The following is a 12967-nucleotide window of genomic DNA, read 5'->3' on the forward strand; positions in this document are numbered from 1 at the left end:
ATTATTGTCCTCTCAAGATCTGTGAAGAATTTTGATGGGATTTTGATGGGGATTGCATTGAATCTATAAATTGCCCTTGGTAGAATTGCCATTTTTACTATGTTGATCCTCCCTATCCAAGAGCAAGGGAGATCCTTCCATTTTCTGGTATCCTCCTCAATTTCTTTCTTCATTGACTTAAAGTTCTTGTCAAATAGATCCTTTACTTCCTTGGTTAGGGTTACCCCAAGATATTTTATGCTATTTGTGGCTATCGTGAAGGGTGATGCTTCTCTGATTTCCATCTCTGCTTCCTTATCCTTTGTGTATAGGAGGGCAACTGATTTTTTGGAATTGATCTTGTATCCTGCAACGCTACTAAAGGTGTTTATCAGCTGAAGGAGTTCTTTGCTGGAGTTTTTGGGGTCGCTTATGTACACTATCATATCGTCTGCAAATAATGAAAGTTTAACTTCTTCCTTTCCGATTTGAATCCCTTTGATCCCCTTATGTTGTCTTATTGCTATTGCTAGAATTTCAAGCACTATATTAAAGAGGTATGGAGAGAGTGGACAACCTTGTCGTGTTCCTGATTTTAGTGGTATAGCTTTGAGTTTCTCTCCATTTAATTTGATGTTAGCTGACGGCTTGCTATAAATAGCTTTTATTATAGTTAGGAACGACCCTTGTATTCCTAATCTCTCTAAGACCTTTATCATAAAGGGATGTTGAATTTTGTCAAATGCTTTTTCAGCATCTAATGAAATGATCATATGGTTTTTTTCTTTCAGTTTATTTATATGATGGATTACATTGATAGATTTTCGTATGTTGAACCAGCCCTGCATCTCTGGGATGAAGCCTACTTGATCATAATGGATAATTTTTCTGATGTGTTCTTGGATTCGGTTTGCCAGTATTTTATTGAGTATTTTTGCGTCGATGTTCATGAGTGAGATTGGCCTGTAGTTCTCTTTCTTGGTTGTGTCTTTGTGTGGTTTTGGTATCAGAGTAACTTCAGCTTCATAAAAGGAATTTGGCAATGACTTCTCTGTTTCAATATTGTGAAATACATTAAGGAGTATAGGTATTAGGTCTTCTTGGAAGTTCTGGTAGAATTCTGCATTGAAGCCATCTGGACCTGGGCTTTTTTTGGTGGGGAGGTTTTTTATAACAACTTCTAATTCTTCGCGACTAACAGGTCTATTTAGATTGTTCACCTGGTCCTGGTTTAACTTTGGTATATGGTACTTATCTAAAAAAGTGTCCATTTCTATAACATTTTCCAATTTTGTGGCATACAGATTTTTGTAGTAAGATCTAATGATTCTCTGAATTTCCTCTGAGTCTGTGGTTATGTCTCCCTTTTCGTTTCTGATTTTGTTAATTTGCGTATTCTCTCTCCGCCGTTTGATTAGTTTGGATAGGGGTTTATCAATCTTATTGATTTTCTCCATGAACCAGCTTTTTGTTTCATTGATTCTTTGGATTGTTTTCTGTGTTTCTATTTTGTTGATTTCAGCCCTCAATTTGATTATTTCCAGTCTTCTACTTCTCCTAGGTGAGTCTGCTTCTTTTTTTTCTAAAGCTTTCAGGTGGGCTATTAAGTCTCCAATGTGTGCTTTCTCCGTTTTCTTTAAGTGGGCACTTAATGCTATGAATTTTCCTCTTAGCACTGCTTTCATAGTGTCCCATAGGTTTGAGTATGTTGAGTCTTCGTTTTCATTGAATTCAAGAAAGACTTTAATTTCTTTCTTTATTTCTTCCTTGATCCAGGTGAGGTTCAGTAGTTGACTGTCCAGTTTCCATGAGTTCATAGGCTTTCTGGGGATAGCATTGTTGTTGAATTCTAACTTTAATCCATGGTGATCTGATAAGACACAGGTGGTTACCGATATTTTTTTGTAACTGTGTAAGTTTGCTTTGTTACCGAGTATGTGGTCTATTTTTGAGAAGGTTCCATGAGCTGCAGAGAAGAAGGTATATTCTTTCCTATTTGGGTGGAATGTTCTATAGATGTCTGTTAAGTCCATTTGATTCATTACCTCCCTTAATCCTCTTATTTCTCTGTTAGGTTTCTGTTTGATTGACCTGTCCATTGGTGAGAGAGGAGTGTTGAAATCTCCTACTATTAGTGTGTGTGGTTTGATGACTGCCTTGAGTTTTAGTAACGTTTCTTTTACATAAGTGGGTGCTTTTATATTAGGGGCATATATATTCAGGATTGAGATTTCATCCTGGTGAATTGTTCCTGTTATGAGTAAAAAATGTCCATCTCCATCTCTTTTGATTGATTTTAGTTTGAAGTCAACTTTCTTAGAAATTAGTATGGCCACACCTGCTTGTTTCTTAGGTCCGTTTGCTTGATAAACCTTTTCCCAGCCCTTTACTCTGAGTAGATGTCTGTCTTTGTGGTTGAGGTGTGTTTCTTGTAAGCAGCAGAATGTTGGATCCTGTTTTCGTATCCAATCTCTTAGCCTGTGCCTCTTTATAGGTGAGTTGAGTCCATTGATATTAAGTGATATTAATGACCAGTGGTTGTTAACTCCGGTCATTTTTCCTTTCTTTCTTTCTTTTCTTTGGTAGTAGAGTTTGTGTGTTTCCCTTCTTCAAGTTGTGCTGGTGAAGGGTCTTTAGATGTCTGAGTTATTGTGGGCATTGTTGGACTCCTTGGTTTGTGATTTTCCTTCAATTACTTTCTGAAGGGCTGGATTTGTGGCTACGTATTGTTTAAATTTGTTTTTATCCTGGAAAACTTTGTTTTCTCCATTTATAGTGAACGAAAGCTTGGCTGGGTATAGTAGTCTGGGCTTGCATCCATGGTCTCGTAGTTTCTGCAGTATATCTATCCAGGACCTTCTGGCTTTCATGGTTTCCATAGAGAAATCAGGTGTAAGTCTGATAGGTTTACCTTTATAGGTAACTTGACCTTTTTCCTTTGCAGCTCTTAATATTCTTTCTTTATTCTGTATGTTTTGTGTTTTGATTATTATATGACGAGGAGATGTTTTTTTTTGATCCAGTCGATTTGGTGTTCTGTATGCTTCTTGGACCTTCAAAGGAATATCTTTCTTAAGGTTGGGAAAGTTTTCTTCTATAATTTTATTAAATATATTTTCTGGACCATTGAGCTGTACTTCTTCTCCTTCTTCTATCCCTATTATTCTTAGGTTTGGTCTTTTTATTGTGTCCCAGATTTCCTGAATGTTTTGTGATGAGAATTTGTTGGTTATGCTGTTTTCTTTGATGAGAGTGTTTATTTTCTCTATGGTATCTTCAGTGTCTGAGATTCTTTCTTCTATCTCTTGTAATCTGTTGGTGGTACTTGTCTCTGTAGTTCCTGTTCGTTTATTCAAATTTTCCATCTCCATCCTTCCCTCGGTTTGTGTTTTCTTTATTACTTCCACTTCGTTCTTCAAGTCTTGAACCGTTTCCCTTACCTGTTTGATTACTTTTTCTTGTTTCTCTTGGTTTTCTTGGGTATCTTTGAGATATTTATTCATTTCCTCTACCTTTTTGTTTGTAATCTCTAATTGGTTGTGGCAGTTTTTCACTTCCTGTTTAAGGTCCTCTATTATTTTCATAAAATTCACTTTTGAGTCGAATTCTTCTAATTCTTCTGTATTAGGGTTTAGACTTCTCATTTCGGGATTCCTGGATCCTGGTGATGTCACGTTGCCTTTCAAGTTGTTGGGGGAATTCTTGCATTGGCGCCTGCCCATCTTTTCCTTCAAATGGAGCCAGGAGAGGCCTGATGTCTTGGACCAGTCTTTGCTGTGACTAACTCTCTAGGTGTATCTCCTCAGTGTAGGGGCAGGAACCGTTCCCTTCCAGGTGAACTCCTCAACACCAAAACATGGATGCGTGGTATTCCAATGACCCGCGTAAAGAAGGCCGAATGCAAGGGGTCGGGCGGGGTCCAGTCGAACACAGGCGACACTGCAGTACAAGCTGGAGGTGCCTGCGCTCCCTTTCGGGGGTTGCTGAGGCCTGCCCGCTGCTCTGGTTGGGTAGCCTTAGTGTAGGGGCGTTTGTGCTCTCTACCGGGACCGTCCGCCCCAGGATAGTACACACTCACCCGTCCCGATGAAACTTCTTGGCACCTACACAGGAACTCCTGGATGCCCCAATGAGCCAGGGACTAATGGAAGTAGGGCGCAGGCAGAGCAGGTCCAGCAGATCACAGCAGAGACTGCAGCCCCAGCAGCAGGGGCCCGCTTTCCCTGGCGGGGACCTTGAGGCCTGCCCTCTGGTCAGGGACTCACTGCTCTGGGTTGGTAGCCTTAGTGAAATGGCAGGAAACTGTTCCACAGCTAAGGACCTTGCATACAAGGCAGGTTTGGGGGTGGGGGTGGGGGCGGGTGTGTAGGAGAGCAAGCCCTGCAGCAGAAGCTGGGGGAGGGGTGTTTGTGCTCTCTACCGGGACAGTCCGCCCCAGGATAGCACACACTCACCCGTCCCGATGAAACTTCTCGGCACCTACACAGGAACTCCTGGATGCCCCAATGAGCCAGGGACTAAGGGAAGTAGGGCGCAGGCAGAGCAGGTCCAGCAGATCACAGCAGAGACTGCAGCCCCAGCAGCAGGGGCCCGCTTTCCCTGGCGGGGACCTTGAGGCCTGCCCTCTAGTCAGGCCCTCACTGCTCTGGGTTGGTAGCCTTAGTGAAATGGCAGGAAACTGTTCCACAGCTAAGGACTTTGCAGACAAGGCAGGTTTGGGGGTGGGGGTGGGGGCGGGTGTGTAGGAGAGCAAGCCCTGCAGCAGGAGCTGGGGGAGGGGTGTTTGTGCTCTCTACCTGGACAGTCCGCCCCAGGATAGCACACACTCACCCGTCCCGATGAAACTTCTCGGCACCTACACAGGAACTCCTGGATGCCCCAATGAGCCAGGGACTAAGGGAAGTAGGGCGCAGGCAGAGCAGGTCCAGGAGATCACAGCAGAGACTGCAGCCCCAGCAGCGGGGGCCCGCTTTCCCTGGCGGGGACCTTGAGGCCTGCCCTCTAGTCAGGCCCTCACTGCTCTGGGTTGGTAGCCTTAGTGAAAGGGCAGGAAACTGTTCCACAGTAAAGGACCTTGCAGACAAGGCAGGCTTGGGGGTGGGGGTGGGGGGCGGGTGTGTAGGAAAGAAAGCCTTGCAGCAGGAGCTGGGGGGTGGGGGGCGTTTGTGCTCTCTACCGGGACAGTGCGCCCCAGGATAGCACACACTCACCCATCCAGATGGGACTTCTCAGCACCTATGCAGGGATTCCTGGTGGCCCCAATCATTATTTTATTCTTTACGTCGAAAGAGAGTCCATTAGGCATATATATACTACACTTTACTTGTTCGTTCAATAGTTGCAAGATAATGTAAAATAGAGTAAAACTTTAAAAATCTTACAGTGTTAAAAAAGATTAACACTTTAAAAGACAAATGTCTCTTTTAAAATCTAAAGTCTCTCTTAGCTGTAGGCGCCTGTAAAAAAAGAAGACATATACTTTCTGCTCTAAGAGGGAACAATCAGAGCACAATTGCAATCAGATCAAACCTAAACCCAAATGCAGCAGTGTATAAAAAACTCACATCTGGAACTCATTCACAACCTTCTGCTTCCAAAGGGGTCCCATTTCTCTTTGCCATTAGCAGCACACCCAGCTTGCCTTGTGGGCTCAGGACAGCTCCATCCCCCCTACTGCCTTTGATGGACACTCCACACACCCCACAGTCACAGAATCTACTAAACACCCCTCAGATGCAGAGCTCTCCACTGTTAACTGAAGCTGCATCTTCACTAATGGCCTCTCTCACACAGTGCCAAACTTTGGAGTCTCCATGATCTCTGTTCAGTTGGAAGCTCTTCTTGACCACCATCTATGAGTCAAGCTAGTCAGAGACTGAGTTGAGTTTGGGGTTTCTGCTGTTGTCGTCTGTGATACTGGCTCAAGCTGCTCTACCAATGTCTTAGACTCAAGATGATATCTGAGGTCTTGCATGGCATGTCTGTGTGCTGTTACCCATGAGCAGGATTGCAAATTATCTTTGTATACCCATATCTCAGACAATGTCCTTCAACATTCTTGCCCAGTCCAGAGGTTTGTTGCTCTTGCTACCTATACTTGCTAGGCTGCAGAAGAAAGGCAGTATTGTCTGCTGGCTTGGTCTACTTTTGCTGATTTATCATTTGTTTATATGGTAACATTCTTTTCTTCCCTATGTGTGTTCACAGGTGAGCTAACATGTGCTTCCCCACTCTCTAGAGAAGTTCTTCAATCCTTGAGAGATCCATAGGTTCAGTAAATGTTATGACTGCTTTCTAGATGTTTCTCATCATTCCAATGACTTAATACTCTTCCAACTCGAAGAAAGACTTTCAGATTTCAAAATGTTCTCATCAGAACTGTGTGTTCAAAAGCATAATGTTATAAACAATTAATCCCGTAATTTTAAATAGATGGAAGCAACCATTTGAGTTTATGACAAAGAGAATTATAACCTAACTGGAGGAGATGTGACTACATAATCCAGAATGAATGTATTATACCAATGGATGCAATAAAATCTCTCTCTCTCTCTTTCTCTCTCTCACACACTCTAAGTATAAACAATGATTGGCTTATGGTCTTTGGAAATCAAAACTTGGGAAATCAAAAGTTAAAGTATTTGGAAATAAGCATGAGTGAGGATCTCAGGAAGAGTATTTCTTAAGACACAGATAGCGAGCTTCTAAATATATCCCATGTCATTAGAAATTCATTGCTGCTTTCCATGTGAAGCTTTCAGCTTGTACAATGGTAAACAATGAGAGAGAATGGAAACAATTAAATTTGGAATTAGGCTGAATTTGGAATTTGCATGACATCGTCTCTTTCTCAACATATTTTCCCAAGTCCCAGGGCATTTCTGGACAAAGCTGAAGGCTCTTGAGCATCTCTTGCTAATAACTGGATGAGAAAGGGGCTGCTATCCTGGAAGCAAGAGCTTAAATGAACTTCTCTCACCCTTGTAGAGATGAAAATCACCCCTGTGGTCAGAACTTCAGAACACCAGCTTTCTCTCCTGGTACCTGGTTGGTGAGCAGGCTGTGGGCACTTAGGATTTCTCATCCAAGTCAGAGGAAAAGGGAATTTAGATTTGCCCATCCTCTTCTTGGCAATAAGGTCACAAAGAACATAGATTCTTCCAATGACCTTGAAGAGAAGGTTAGAGTTGTTCTTAGAAGCTGAGCCTCTTTTGCTGATCCTACCCTTGAAGCATATGTGAAGGCATAAGTCACAAAACAATCCCACACCAATTTTGAATTATGATTAATAAAAGGGTTATTTATTTAAGGGGAAAAACTTACAGATCACACTGTCCTAGACAACAGCAATTGGCGTGACCAGGAACAGAGTCTAGCAGCAAGAAGTGGGAGCCAGAAGCAAGAGAGTGAGAGCAGGGCTACCGCTGCTTTTTAAAGCAAAAGAGACCACACCCAAGTGGGCTGGTATCTTAAAGGCTGAAGGAGTAGAAGGAGCTCCCACAGCACCTCCCCCTTTTATTTAAGTAAGAGAGTTCCAAACCCAATACAAAAGAATATGCACTAGGAACAGATATCAAGTATAAGATTAGAATTACAATCAACATAAACAATGTTAAGCAAGGAACATATACTAAATGTTTTAATAAACAGTCTATCCTAAGGAGTCTAAGTCTTGTATTGGAAATGGCTTGGCTAGATTATAAGAGGACAGTAACTATGACTATCTAATCTTCAACCCCATTGAAGGCCTGAGAAGGGAGATAATATTACTTGAGCAGGCAGGAAGTACAATCAATCAGCTTCCAAAGCGAACAATATATGACGGAGACAATTAGCTACCTGAGCAATCACCCAAAGTCTCATTTTGCAATGTTGAAGCAACTATTTTTGGTTATGGCCTAGAATAATTTTCAGAGGCAGGAAATTTTTCAAAATTGTCTCATCCTGTCTGTCTTGACAAGATTTGACAGTCCTGCTTATCCATATCCGGATGTCATCTAACTTGTCAGTGGTTGAAGCATTGTCAGTTCCTTGCCCAGAGGCCAGTTTTGTCAAGAAGAAAACAAGCTACAAGTGGAGGGTATTTGGTGCTCAACATTCTCTCAGGAATAGATTGGTGCTGTCAGAAGCAGTCATGTCTCATGTCAACAAAACCCTAAGTTATTTAAACGCCATGTTCTACAGATTCTTGAAGTGGTTGAAGATTCCCTCTCTAGACAGAATACAATCTCTGTATATCTAAAGAACCTAACTGATTTGACTGTATGTACAACAAACATGAACAACTATTGACCTATAATAATTAATACCTGGGCGGGCAAGTGCTCACGGCCATGGGAAATGCAGCTGTCAATACTGACTCCAGAAGAGAGAAAGTTAACAATGGAAGACGTTGGGAAGGTTACCAGAAAGTTATCGTCATCAGTGCCAGGCTCGGTCGATGTCACAGGGTAAAACATTTCTCCAGAGAAGAAAGACCGTAAGCACCATGATGGACTCAGAAGCACATGATAAGAGGCCCCCAATGTTGACCTCTTCAAACCAGGATCTGTCTCCTCACGTTGCAGACATGGGTGAGATAAAGCATTACTTCTGTGGCTGCTGAGCAGCCTTCAACAATGTGGCCATCACGTACCCGGTTCAGAAGATCCTCTTTCGACAGCAGCTGTACGGCATCAAAACCCGGGATGCGATACTCTAGCTGAGGAGGGATGGATTTCGAAACTTGTATCGTGGGATCCTCCCCCCACTGATGCAGAAGACAGCCACGCTGGCACTTATGTTTGGTCTCTATGAGGACCTGTCATGCCTGCTCCGGAAGCATGTGAGTGGTGCTCCCGAGTTCGCCACCAGAAGTGTGGTGGCACTGCTTGCCGGGACAACAGAAGCCATTCTCACTCCCTTCGAAAGGGTTCAGACTTTGCTTCAGGACCACAAGCATCACGATAAGTTCACACTTACCAGGCCTTCCGGGCTCTGAGATGCCACGGAATTGCAGAGTATTACCAAGGCTTTGTGCCTATCCTTTTCTGAAATGGATTCAGCAATATCCTTTTTTTTTTTTTGCCTTCGAGGGCCCATTAAGGAGCATCTGCCTACTGCCACCACCAATAGTGCACATTTGGTCAACGACTTTATCTGTGGAGGTGTGCTGGGTGCCATGCTAGGCTTCTTGAGCTTCCCAATTAATGTTGTGAAGGCTTGGATCCAGTCTCAGATTGGAGGGCTGTTCCAGTCTTTCCCCATGGTTTTCAAGTCAATCTGTCTTGAGCGGGACAGGAAGCTGATCAATCTCTTCATAGGCGCCCATCTGAATTACCATCGCTCTCTCATCTCCTGGGGAATAATCAATACCACCTATAAGTTTTTGTTAAAGATTGTATGATAAGGTCACTGCAGGAAATGTTATTTTCCACCAACTAGACCTAAAGAGAGTGCAACTTGTCTTTGTTCCTAATTGGCTTAAATACCGGTTGGCATAAGTCCAGGCCATAATAAGTTACAGACAAAGCATTGACAAAAACATAAAAGGTTTCAGTGGGCAGATGTCAGGGTTTGACCATTACTCAAGAGCTTTAGGTTGTTACCTGGTAACTAGCCGTGTGTCTGATGACCTTTTCAGGGCAGTTGTCAGCCAGATTCCTTTTCCTCCCGGAAGCAAGCGTTGCTAGGCCTTCGGTGTGGAAACAGTGGCATCAGCAGCCAGCCCCACCTCTCACCTCCTTCATTGCTTCTCCGCCCTCAGGGGTCGTCTTCACTAAACCCCAGCATTGTACGGTGGGCGAGCATCTTAGCTGTGTAGTTCCATGATGACTTGTCGGAGTTGGCTTTGAGACTAAGTGGTGTTAAGATAGCCATTCGCCACACATTTTATTTAGGTTTGGTAGGATTGTGCAGCTAATGAAAGCTTCCATTTCACTGTTTAGCTTTGAACATTTTCTGTTTAATTCAGAATGTGACTTTTAAGCCCTTCTAGAATGTTCTTGTACATTTTTACTGAAATCATTGCCAAAGATAGGGTGACCAGTGGGGACATTGTCCCTTGTGAGTAGTACCTGTCATGTTCGTCTATCCTGTTCTCTGGTACTAGACTTTAAAAATAAACACTTCCATAAAGTTTAAAAAAATTAATATCTGTATAACTTAAAGACTAAAATTTCATGTCAGAATATTAAATAATCTGTAAATAAATGTGCGACAAATGAGGACAGTGACCTCAAAATGTAAACAATCTATAAGTATTTTGGTCAGAGGTAGGAGTAATATATAATGCAATATGAAAATATATCTTAAAAGTTGTATCAATATACAAAATGTCCTAAACCGAGGTAGAAACATGCATATACACAATCTGACAAAATAACTTTGCATAGGTGTACAAATAATGTAAACAAAAATAAGAAATATAAATTTGAACTTGTATCAATATACAAAAAACATACCAATGTAAATTACCCATGAATAATAGCTCACAAGTATCCACTCTATAGCCCACTATTACTATCCCCCCCTTTTTTGTTTTTTAAAATATGGAACACTTCACAAATTTGTGTGTCGTCCTTACACAGCGGCCATGCTAATCTTCTCTGTATCCTTCCAAATTTAGTAGATGTGCTACCTCTGTCTGTATTCTTCAGAGAGTCACTGCCCGCTCATGCTCTCTGGGAATCTACATCCAGGCTACACAGGGCTGGCTGGGTGTCAGGTTTCATTCTTCAGATCCTAGCTTGTGTCTTTTTGATTCAGCGTCCATCTGACCACCAAGGAAAGATGAGTACATGGGTTGATGGAGCTACATGACTGTTACCTCCCAACAATGGCAGGGGCATTTTCTCGGGGCTCACACCAGCTGGAGAGGGCACCTTTCTAGACAGCACTCTAACAGTCTTTCTTCCTGCACAGGACTTGGCTGTGACACCAAGCTTGCCACTGTTCTTTCCCTCTCCAAACTGCACATTTTGTATGTCCCTTTTCATTATCCAGCCACATACAAATGATTCCTAATAAAGATGCAGCTGAGTCAATATTAGGCTGCCTTGAAATCTTCTCCACCAGAGAAATTAGTTTATTACTTTAAAATTTAGCTTTGGGCAAATTCTTAGGACAAGGGGCAGAAAGAGTCCACACTTTTTGTTGAAATATCACACTCATGGCATCTAGTGCAGCTGCTGATATTATTCCTCTCTGAAATCTTTTGCGCTGGATTGCTGCCATCCACATTGCTCTCCAACACAGCTGTCTTCTGAGCTCCTACTAGTGTGTTCCACTGCTTACAGCAGTCAACCATTTCTCTTGTCCAAAGTTCCAAAGTGTTCCACAATCCTTCAAACATCAAGATGGTCAGGTCTGATCCAGCAATACCATACTCCCTGGTACTGACTTTTGCATTGGTCATCTTTCTGTTGCTGTGACAAATGCCACAACCAAGGAAACTTATGAAAGTGGGGTTATTTGGACTGATGATTCCAGAGGGATAAAAGTCCATGGCTATGGACAGAGGTGTGAAAACAAAAGGCAGGCCTGGTGGCAGGAGCAGGAACTGAGGGCTCACATCCCGAACCACAAGCGCAAAACAGAGAAAGTGAGCTGGGAGTGGCTTGGATATTTAAAGACTCCAAGCCCACACCTTTGGAAGGTGACACTCTACCTTCCAAGATTCCCCAAACAGTACCACCAAATTGGGGACTAAGTGTTCAAATGCCGAAGACCGTGGAAGACATGCCATCCAAACCACCACAGAGGCATAGTCTAAGACCTACTGTTTCAGATAATAACTCTGACTAGGGCACATACTGAGTTGAATATTGGATATTCTTGGCTTATTTTATCTTTTTCTTTTAGTTAAAATTTTCTGGAGAAATTTAAAGGGAACCATGTCATTACTCTGCCTCATTCTTTTATGCTGTGTAGACAAAACTCTCCTCAATTTAGTATTATATCCTCTGCCAGAAGGGTGTCTTCTCTTTCTCCTTTGTATGTAAGGTCAATGAGCTTGAACTGAGTGAGGAAGAAAAGCACACCTTAAGTTGAATATGTTCAGTCGTGTACCCCACACCTACATCTGCTTCCCTGTGTGAATGGAGAACTGTCCTGGGTCACCCCTAGCTTTCTTTGTTCAATAATATTGCTCTAGCACTCTTTTTTGTCACAAGCAATAAGTCTCCCTGCTCTTTTATCTTATCATGGTTACACTCATTGCTTTTGCACTTACCAAAAGAGACACAATGGTCATGCCCTTGTCTCCTGTAAGCATCCAAAAGGCAATCCCTTCTTCCAAGCCTTCTGTGGTAGTTTGAAGGCAATTGGCCCCCAAAATCTCATAGGGACTGTCACTATTAGGAGGTGTAGCTTTGTTGGCGTGGGTATGGCCTTCTTGGAGGAAGTGTGTCACTGTGGGGGCGGGATTTGGGGTTTCCTATCCTCAGGATACTGCCCAGATAGTCAATCGACTTCCTGTTGCCTCTGAGTCAAGATGTAGCACTCTTAGCTCTAGCACCACATCTGCCTGCAGACTGCCATGCTCCCAACAATGTTGATAATGGGATGAACCTCTGAACTGTAAGTAAGCCCCCTCAATGGAATGTTTTCATTTATAAAGTTGCCATGGACATAATGTCTCTTCACAGCAATAAAAACCTAACTAAGACAGCTGTCCTGGTATCTTTTTCTTTTTATCCTCTAAGGAGAGATGAACCAACATAACCCTCTTGTTCCCAGAGTGCCTCCAGTGCCACTCCCAGGATGGACACCTCAGACCAGCAGACCTGTTAAGGGCAAGTTCAGCCACTCAGCTGCTAACAGAGCCTTTCTCTCTCTTGAAATTTGAAAGGTTTCAATAGTGACTGTTAATATTACTGTTGGAAACCCAATATGCTTGACAAATGGTCCTGGCTTTGGTACTCTCTTTAATTTCCACAAGGCTGAGCTTGCTTAGGCTGCAGAGACAGTTCAGGGATTTGCCCTTTTCCAAGTGCAGTGTAAAACGGAA

General features: G+C 42.7%; 2 pseudogenes; one reads left to right on the plus strand and one right to left on the minus strand.

Annotated features, from left to right (window-relative positions):
- The first annotated feature begins 8467 nt into the window (after positions 1–8467).
- LOC130870547 (mitochondrial nicotinamide adenine dinucleotide transporter SLC25A51-like) lies at positions 8468–9364 on the plus strand (annotated as a pseudogene).
- Positions 9365–10502: 1138 nt separating this feature from the next.
- Positions 10503–10600, minus strand: LOC130870653 (U6 spliceosomal RNA; annotated as a pseudogene).
- Between the last annotated feature and the right edge of the window lie 2367 nt (positions 10601–12967).

Source organism: Chionomys nivalis, chromosome 2, assembly GCF_950005125.1.
Source record: "Chionomys nivalis chromosome 2, mChiNiv1.1, whole genome shotgun sequence".
Lineage (NCBI taxonomy): Eukaryota > Metazoa > Chordata > Mammalia > Rodentia > Cricetidae > Chionomys > Chionomys nivalis.